Genomic DNA, 9273 nt, shown 5'->3' with positions numbered 1-9273 from the left:
TTTTATATAGAATGAGTACTTTTAAGCCTTCACTGAAAGCTCTACATATCCTTGTGTTGATGGGTATAATCAGATCAAATTTCCAGGAACAAAGAAAGATAAGTCTGTCTCACTCATCTTTGAAATTAAGGACATTTATAGGGTGCTTATAAATTCCTAGTGTAGCCTTAACTTTTAATGAATGAGGATGTATTCATAAAAAGAAGAAAACTGTAAAAATATGTTGTTATTCTTCAAGATAATATAATTTGGAGGAAAATATAAGCCAAGTTATGCATACACATAAAATTTTTATTTTCTAAATTTGAATTGCTAAGAAATATATAAATATACATATATTTAATTCTACACATATATAATTATGTGTGTATATATATATATATGTATGTATGTAAATCAGGAAATTACTCAATTACAACTGGAGAGGATTTTCAAACTCTTAGAATATAAAATGACATTATATATCTCGAGAACTCCAGTAAGTTCTACCTTTTAACTTTTGTCTTTTGCAGACCTAAAATTATTTCACAATGCAGATTTATTTAACATCTTGCCACCATTTTCTAATCATGTTTGGGATCCTAAATTTATAAGCAACTATTTTTACATGGCCTCTTCTGTTTTCTCATAAGAGCTGTTTTTTAAAGGAAAGAGTAAAAAATTATAAATTTCCCATTTTAAAATTATCCATATTTATATCTACTATCAAAATAAAAATGCATCATCTATCTGAAGTTTTCCAGTCATCTGAAAAGTTCCCCAGCATCCTGAATCTGTGGTAACTTGATGAGACATTTTCTGTATCAGAGTAGTGAAAGACATGAAAAAATTATTTTAAAAAGTATGTGCTTGAAAATTTATATTTGATAATATATTTGATTTATATTTGCTATAATTTATATTTGATAAATTTGATTATACCACATTTTGATTATTTCTAAAATCACATTAGAAATAACCCACTTTACTTTTTTATAGTGTTCTAAATCATCTTTGCTTCTCATGCCTCTTAATAAGATGATTTATTTATAGAAAGATCAGGAAGATAAGCCCACAGATGCTATGTCCCCCATGCTTTGTAAGTGGTTTGCAAAGGGTCAGATGACATTGACCTTTTAGATGAGTGCAGTAGCTGATCTCACAAAGAGGCCACTTCTCTAGCCCTGATTGAACTTGAGATTGCCTTTCTCAATGCAACAATATAAATGGGTAGCTGTTTATATGTTCAATAACTTATTTTTAACATCTAAAAAATTAAAAAGTATCTTGCCATAATCTAGTATTTCTTATCATGACAACAGGTAATATTTTCCCCTAGACATTAGTCACCTGCAAATGCAAATAAATTCTTTATTTCTACTTTAAAAGCACACAGATTCCATAGTAGCATCTGATGTTTGAGCACTGTCAGACCTGTTACTCATTTTCTTTTTATTTGCTTGCTCATTTAACCTAAACTCTGCCCCATTTCAAAAAAGCTTTACAGGTAAATTAAAGGAAATATACAATATAATGGACAAATAGAACAAATCCAAAAGACAGTCGAATAGCAACATTAAGCAAGCTGAGATGGCAAACTTACACACATTAGTTATTAAAGACTCAGTGTAGTGACATATGCCAGTGCATAGGTAGGTGTACACACATGTGCATACACAGACACATGCACACATAATGTTGACCTCAGAGTATCGATACCTTCTCAGCTCTCAAATCTGGGACACACCAGTTCTCTGGTCCCATGTTAATGGGACATTAAATGAAACTGATGACATTCTCAAAAATATCACAATGCTAAAGCAAACAACATCAGAAAGTGATTGTTTACTATATGCTTGAAAGCAAGGTGAAGATAAACTTAGTTCAGTTTTCAGAAAGCAACTCTTCAGGGTAAGAAAAGAAAATAATTAAGTCCCAGTATACAACTTACTGATGATCAGCTGGATGGAATTTTTAAATCTAGACCGATGCCTCTTAGTGTGCTTAAGAATGAGCCGAGTGATGGTTGGAATACACACTGCTGGGCTTCCAATGAGGTGGGGAAGGGGGACGGCCCCTCATGCCTGCTGAGCACCAATCAGGATTCTAGCTGTGGATCCGAGGATCATGGCTGTGGAAAAACTGCAAAGACAAATGGAAGGGATGTTTGCATATCTGCCATCCAGTTTTCCAAAATACTGTTTCTAATAACTCAGTTTGAAAAAGAATGGATAGCAAAGTGTTTTCAAGCTGTAGTCTGGAAAATGGGGACTTTCTAAATTAATGAGCCTAGGTATTCATTAGGTTCCTTTAATAAGAAATAAGCACCCAAATCAGGGAATGCTATGGTCCCACTTTATTTATTCTGCCCAGCCATACCTGGAATACTCAGTTCCCATTGTAAGGCCACATTTATGAAGGATATTGACAATTCATTCAACATATTCCACAGAAGTTTCATGACCACGGTCCATGCATATTTCTGGAATTGAAGGTGTGACTACAGGGGCAAACAAAGGTGCAAGCAGGAAATGTGCTATTTGAGGAACACATACAAGAGGCCAGCTTTCTTATCAGAACCACAAACACTGAGGCCAGACTCACAGAATGCAAGTCACGGGTCTGCCACTTACAGTTGTGTCATCATCTGTATCTTAGAGACAAAGGACTTACTACTCATGGCACAGCACGTAGCATGAGCACGATGCTGGTGGTGCCAGGCTGCAAGCCCAAAGTGCCTTGGGGATAATGCAGCGGGGCCTTCATTGGAGGCCTGTATCTGCAGTGAGATGTATTACAGAAGGACCCTGAGCTTGGGGAATTCACCACTTCCAGAGCAAGCAGAAGGAAGTTCATTGTTTGTTCAGAAAGAAAATATTACTGCATATTTCAATACTATCTCAGGATTGCTCACTGCAAAGATGGCCTTACGAAATAGTCATTTGCAACAGCATGGATGGACCTTAAAATCATTATGCTAAGTGAAATAATCAGTCAAGCTGATAGAAACAGGGTAGAGAAGTGGTTGCCGGGGGCTGGGGCTGGAGGAAATAGGGAGAGGTTGGTAAAAGGATACAAACTTTCAGGTGTAAGATGAATAGGGCCAGAGAAAAAAGAAACAGAAATAGCCTGGTGAAGAGCAGACAAGGCTCTACTTTTCTCATCCCTACTAAAACCACACCAGGTGTCAGGGTCCCAGGGTCCACGGCAGACTGCCTCAGTCTATACGAGTCTCGTGGGGAAAAGGGTAGATGCTTAGGGATCATATATATATATATTTACTTACTTAGATTCTAGAAGACAAGAATGGCAATAGAAAATCAGCAATGTTTAGTCATTAAATTGTTAATATATAAACATATTTAGCTAGTAGTAACAGGAAGACACTTCTAACTTTTATTCTGAAGCTAGAACATGGTCTGTATTTTAAGGCTACATAGACTGCAATCAGTCTAAGAGCAGTGGGTTGCTCATCTAATATGATATGGAAAGTTATAAATATTTTAATGAGAAAAAAATACTTAACATAGTGTTGTAGGTGAAAGTGTGCCTTTCAAAAAGAAACATGAAGTCCTAACCCCCATGAAACACTCTATGAATGTACCTTATTTGGAAATACTTGTTTTCCACACGTAATTAGTTATGATGAGGTCAGATAGGATTTGAATGGACTCTTAAGTCCAATGACTAGGCTCTTTGCAAAAAGCCATGTAGCTATACAGAGACACAGACACACAGGGGGGACACATGTGACAGCAGAGACAGACTGGAGTGCTGCATCTGCAGACCAGCGAGGGCCAGTGTCTGCCCGCAGCCACCAGAAGCTGGGATGAGGCAGGAAAGAATCCTCCAGGCCTGCAGAAATGCTGGCCCCAGCGATGCCTTCTCAGACTTCTGGCCCCCAGAATGTGAGAGAACAAATTTCTGTTCTTTTAAAGCCACCAAGTTTGTGATCATCTGTTTTAGCAGCCCTGGGAAATGAATACACACGCAAACATGAACCTTCCCTCCGCTGCAATCATCAAATATATATAAATGAAATGTATCAGTGCAGATATACATACACAAACTTGTACAATCAACATCTGTCTTCAAATGGGTTCTCCCCGAAGCTGACACTGAGACAAAGATTTTGGTGCAGTGGTTTATCTGGGTGATGACTGGGGAAGCTTGGTGGAGGAAGGGGGAGGTGGGCAGGAGATGCAGGTATGTGCAGAGGCTGAGGTAAGATCAGGTGGTTGCTGGAGGTGATCCTTAGAAACACTAAATAACACAGAATCTCTACAATGGGCCCCCAAAAGGTGAGAAGAGTGGATATTTATCTACCCATTCCTGCCCCTCATTAGCTGATGGTTGATACTGGAGCCATGAATTTATTAGCACTTCAGTACTAGAACGATGCTCTTGGGCAGAGAAAGGAAGCCAGGACACCTAAGGGAGCTGCATAATGACACTGCAGGTGGCCTCCAGATAGGGCGGAGAGGGTAAGCAGGGCACGAAGAACATCTTCTACACTGTTCATTAAAAAAAAAAATCACTCTTTGTTCTACTGGCAGCCGAGGCAATGGTATGCAGTGAGGTCAAACCTGCTCATCGTTGGTAACAACCCATTGTACTGAAACTTGCTAATACAGTGGCTAACTTTCAAATAGTACTTCTTATGACCATTCCATGTTGGAGAGTACATATAGGTCTTCACAACAAACACTACTTTATTTAGAAGAAACATGCTATTAAATTATCATGTGAAGACACTAAATGTTACATATTATAGCACATATTTCTGTGTTGTAAGGAGAGGGACAATATCAAGTCTATTGATTGGTGATTCCATAAGGAAATCTCACCCTTTCTATACTTAATAATTAAATATGCAGGGAAATGTGCCATTTTTTCCTTCTGGGAACTTTTTAGTGCAGTTGTCTGTGTAATCTAGTGAGGAGTTGGGCTGTTTGTGATGTACTGTTGCCATGGTTACCCTCAGTGCCACAAAGGCTTCAAATGCCAGGGCCCACTGCTTGTGTCCAGGAGGGGAGTGGTTTGACAGACAACGCCTTTCTGATTCTGAGGTTTTAAGGCTTCCCTTTGCTCTCAGCCACAGAGCAGCCTCCTTCCAAGCACGTGTCCCTCCCCTGCCCTCTCCCAGCAGCAGTCTGTTACTGGTTATTTGAGAAGTCTTACCCTGAGGATGGGTGTAAGGGTGCGCAGCCTCTGTTCTGATGAAGGCTCTGTTTGGCTCATACTTGTTCCTTGTCTTGGGGGTACGGCCTTCTTCATCCTCCTGCTCTTCTCCACGCTGCCTTTATGGGCTCAGGACTTAGTTCTTTCCCTCCTCTTTCCCTTTTCCAGCTACAGAGACTATTCACCTCTGCTGCCCCGGGGTACGCAGTTGTGCCCTCCTCCTACCTGCAAATGGAGATTTACATCCACAGTGGATTTACAAAAGGGAGAAAAGGGGAGGCTCTGGGGCAATGGGGTGGCCTGGCCCTCACAGGTAGCACACTTCCCTGCCCCAGGGCTGCAGCATAACAAACGCTTTAAAAGCTCTCTGGTTTTTTCTGTGCCACCCAGGCAGTTTGTAGAGAGTGGGTCTGCACAAGTGTGTAGGCTCCCCAACCTCCTCTTCCCTTAGGGGTTTTGCACTCACTGTCCCACCAGCCCATACTCAGCTTTGGCTGCCTGTCACCTCTTGCAGCTGAACTCTTGTGGCGGGCATCCTCTTTCATCTACAATAGTTCTCCTCTCTCCATACAGGGTCCACACCTCTTAGATTTTCTTCCTGCTGCTTTCTCTGCAGTCTCAGCTCTCTGATAGGTTTGAACAATGAAAAACTCTATGTTAGTCTGGGTTGTTTCCATTGTAAGGACAGGGACTTGTTCCTTTCAGTTTTCTGTATCCCAAATACAGATGCCAGAAATCCTGGACTCTGTTTAATGTATTCTAAATTGCCTTTTGTTTCTATTAATTTTAGTCATAACAAAACAGTAATTCATACAATAACAGATAAACTCCAAATAGCAGTATTGATAGATAATATTGTGCATATTTTAAGTAGCAGTTTGCTCTCGGAAAAATAAAAATAGACACAAATCAAGAAAAGGATTGTAATAGAAGATCTCCAAGGAAATTCAGCTTTACCCTAAATCAAGAGCCACGGTTTAATGTAGGCCCTACAACTCTCTTTGATCCATAATGCTCATGTCAGCTTTATTTGGAAAAGTAATCAAGGTAGTTAGCTACTGTCCAAATTCCCTTTTATTTGTGATTGTCATTTTATGTAAGAAAACAATTCAGGAACCCTCTGTCTCAGACTCAAGTTCAGCCACTACTTTGGAGCAGAGAATCCCAGTTCCCTCCCCCTGGCTCCGTTTGCAGGAGCTGGCTGCCTACCAGTCCCTCAGGGACTTAATGCTCAACTTTCAAAGAGCAGGAAGGAAAATACAGAAACTTTTATTGTTTTTAATTTTAGAAAGCTCTCCTGTACTTGTATCTATTGAAACAATTGGTATCATGCAGTTCAGATTTCTAGATACTAGTAGTTGCCATAATTTCTACATACCATTATTCTAAAGGTCTTTGAAAAAAATATTAGGTAGTAAATAATTTGCTTAATTTCCTGATCTATTATTTCTGTCCATTTAAACAGTAGAGCTTCAAACTGTACAAATTAATTAATTTAATGGTATTAGCAAAGCCCCTACATATGTTATCCCTGTATTATTTGTTTTGGGATAAATGTAAACATACAGTGAAGTATGTGCTGCTCTTCCATAAGTTTAAAAGGGAAAATAAATAGGACGGTTCCCAGGTAATCACGTATGTCAGAACGCACATGTAGTAAACGAGGTACAAATTGCAATGATGGTCTATAAAAGGAAGCAATCACCTCTGCTTTGGGGATCAGAGAGTGCATCATGACTGAGAGAGCATCTGAATTGTGTTTTCACACGTGTGTAGAATTTGACAAGTAGAATGAGTAGGAAGTACATTACAGGAAGAAGAAACGAGAAGAGCGAAGCCAGTTTCGCTAGACCAAACAAACAGAAGAACAATGCGGCTCAGAGCTCAGCTGGGTTTGGTTGGAGCAAACAAACATTTGGAACAAATTAGTGGGAAATGAAGCTGATTGAGGAAAGAGAGGATTGAGAATCCTGTCACTGCTACTACCCAAATCAGGCCACTAGCATCTTCAATTTGCAGTATGATTAAAAAAAAGCCCTAATTTCCCTCTTTTCAATGTGATTTCTTTATCATCTCTTCTTTGTATTTTCACCGAAAAGGATAATTCTAAATTACAAACATAACCATGTCTTTGGTTATCATTCGGTCTATGCTCCTTATGGATGAGTCTAGTGCTATAGCACAGTTTGCAAGACTCCACATAAACCGATAACCTAAAATCTGCCTGCTGATTGTTTCCTAACCAAAAGTTATCCTGATAGTCTACTCTCTAAATTACATACCTCAAAGCTACTTATGATTTCCCTTAATTAGATGAGCCACATTTTACAGGCTTGAGAGTGACAGTGGCACAGTGCTGGTCTAGGAAAGGAGGCGAGGTGTTGTTTCTGTATCTGTGCTGGAAACTTACCAGGTGTAGAAATGTTCAGCTTTTAAAGAAATCAGTTGGCCCCAAATCTTCAATGACTATGTTTAGTTTTGGATGAACATTTTTAAAATATTACATTCTGTGGTTTAATGTACTTGGGCAGTATTACTGAGCCCCTAACAGCATGGCCTATTTCTGTAAAATATCACTACTTCAGGGATCTTGGCTCAGACAAGGTGGCTGATGACATGCGGACAGAGATCGCTCAATATTTAATCTCCTACCAGCAACTCCTAACACTTCCCTGGGTGCTTATGGAATATTTTTTAGAAGTAGATGGATTTCAAAAGCACTGCTTTCTACCTCAGGAATTCCGTCCTCAGCCGGCCTGACACAGTATGTAATTAGTTTGAAGATCGCCTTACGGGAGAGCATTAAAAGGAATTTAGAACAGCTCAAGGTTTGCCATCCCATTCCTCTTTCACCTGAAGTGTGAAAATAAGGAACCTCTCATTGAAAGTGATTCCTGAAATATGCAGCTTTGTCATTGTGCTCTAAGGAAGGGAGTTATGCTCAGACTCATTTGTGTTCAAAATCGCCTCCTCACTGGTTTACTGCTGCAACTAAACTTATTATTCATCACTCAAGAGCCTTCATTCTCTACAAACCTTCTGAACGCAAGCTTTCCAACAGGATTTCTTGTTTCAGTAACGGGTTTCACCAGCTTTCCTAGGTCAGTTAGAAGAGGTCTTCAAATTCACTAGGTTTAATTATCTCTTTTCTAATCTATATAAGTAATTTACAAAATGGTAATGTGGCTGTTATGTTGCATTCTTGCATATATAGGAGTTCCACATACATTTTCTTACCTAACTATAATAACAGACTGGCAGGACAGGTGTTATAGCCTCTTTTTACTTCCATGTGGCTCTCCAACATCAGCTGACCACAACAGCTAAATCCGTTTGAATAACAGAGTGTAACTGCAGCCTTCCTAGTACATCCTTGGAAACGTAGTCCTCTTGTGAAATACTCCCAGCTGGAGCAACATATTTGAAAAAAATCAGTGAAGAATGAATTTTATTGTTTCTTCCCAAATCAAATGCAGGAAATCAAGCATATGAAAATCACATTCCTCTCTCATCTTCTGAATATAGATTAAGAAATGTTTATAGAAATAATTATGTAGAGAATGAACAAAGAGTTTTAAATTAATTTAATATAATCAGGTCGGCTCTCAGCTACCGTAGGTAGACAGGAAGGAGATAATTTGAACAGATTAATGCATGGTACTTGGAAAACTCTAAAAAGGTTTTTTCAGGATTGATTAGCACCTACGTTTAAAATAGAGAAATATATTCAATGTTGAATCATAAATCTCATCCATGTTTTACATGACTATGTAGGAAAACTATTCTAGAGAATAAGAATCATTAGGTATCAGTTCAATAAAGATAGGAGCTCAAGAACTATGGACTTCAACATATTAGTTGATTGCATAGTTGAGATTATTTCATGTGTGTAAAATCTAATCTGAATGGAATGTATCAACCTTTGAGAAATAAACTACTTCATAAATTCCGTCTTATGTAAAAGAGAGTTTTTCAAAAATATGGAAATAAAAAGCTGTGGTTTAATATATAATCAGTGGCTTGATGCCTGAGCAGGTGATCATTTGAACAGCTCATCAGCACATCATTACATTTTCAGGCGAATTGTTTCATTTAGCAAATCTGTCTTATTTT

This window comes from Manis pentadactyla, chromosome 17 (assembly GCF_030020395.1).
Source record: "Manis pentadactyla isolate mManPen7 chromosome 17, mManPen7.hap1, whole genome shotgun sequence".
Classification (NCBI taxonomy): Eukaryota; Metazoa; Chordata; class Mammalia; order Pholidota; family Manidae; genus Manis; species Manis pentadactyla.
The sequence above is the reverse complement of the archived record's forward strand: the minus strand, read 5'-3'. Positions refer to the sequence as shown.